General features: G+C 41.8%; 1 pseudogene; it reads left to right on the plus strand.

Moving 5' to 3' along the window:
- Positions 1 to 366: 366 nt before the first annotated feature.
- Positions 367 to 472, plus strand: LOC124504466 (uncharacterized; annotated as a pseudogene).
- The last annotated feature ends 680 nt before the right edge of the window (positions 473 to 1,152 follow it).

Genomic DNA, 1,152 nt, shown 5'->3' on the forward strand with positions numbered 1-1,152 from the left:
TTCGGATCCAACTCTATTTTATCATCATCATCATCCCTAAAAACTTCAGAGCATTCAGCAAGCCCTATGCCATGTGCTTTGCGTATCTCATCTCATTTAATCATCAACAATACTCAAAATGTAGGCGTTCTAATTATCCCCATCTCACAGGGGAGGCAACTGAGGTCGAAAGAGGCTAAGTCACATCTTAAGGTCCTCCAGTAAGTGGCAGACCAAAGCCTCCAAGACTATCCAGCTCCCAAATTCAAGGTCTCAGGGCCCTTTTCTTTAGGAATAAGAGCACCCAGAATGGTGGGAATGGCAGCAGACAGCACCTTGGACAGCATCCACCACGTAGTTGATGCTTACCAAGTAGGTGCTCAATAATTGTAATGCTCCTCCCAGGCTAATCATTCACTATATTAAGACCAGGGACATGTCCCCAGACCTAGTCCTTTGTCTAGGTCTGGTTTGATAAGTGCTGGTGATCAACCAACTCTGACTCATCTTATGAGGGGGCATGTCTGATCCTAGGTTATCTGATCAAGCCTAAGAAATGACAACACAGCGAGTGTAGTAACTTCAGGATAACCGTTGCCAATTTGCTAATTACCACTTGCCATTAAATGAATTTGAAAACTAAAAGTAAAAGAATTTATATGGAAAGGCAAGGAAAAGAAAACTTCAATAGTCAAAATAAATTGTGGATAAAGAAAAAAGTTGTAGGATTCACAGCACTCAATTTTAAGAATTACTGTAAAGCTACTGTAATGAAGATAATCTATAGTATTGGCAGATGGAGAGACACATAGATTAATGGGTCATAGGAGTCCAGAAATGCAGTCATACAAATATGTCCAGTGGATTTTTGACAAAAGTGCAAAAGCAGTTCAACGGGGGAAAATTCTATTCAACAAATGATGTGGGAGAATGGACACACATATGCCAAAAAAAATTAACCTCTAATAATTGTAATGCTCCTCTTCCCTTGCCCAGAACTTCCTTCATATGTCGGGGGGTGGGGGGACAGGGAGGGTGGATGTTGCCCTGGAGGATGACTATGGAGAGATAAAATATAGAACACAAAAATCATCTACTAGCCCCCAAGAGCCAGGTTTATGGACAAGGGCATCTCAGGTGCCTAGATCCCAGCCTCTAGACCAATCTCTTTCC

This window comes from Lynx rufus, unplaced genomic scaffold, assembly GCF_022079265.1.
Source record: "Lynx rufus isolate CCGP_SWC_20201006 ecotype Redwood Valley unplaced genomic scaffold, mLynRuf1.p SCAF_8, whole genome shotgun sequence".
NCBI classification, from domain to species: Eukaryota; Metazoa; Chordata; class Mammalia; order Carnivora; family Felidae; genus Lynx; species Lynx rufus.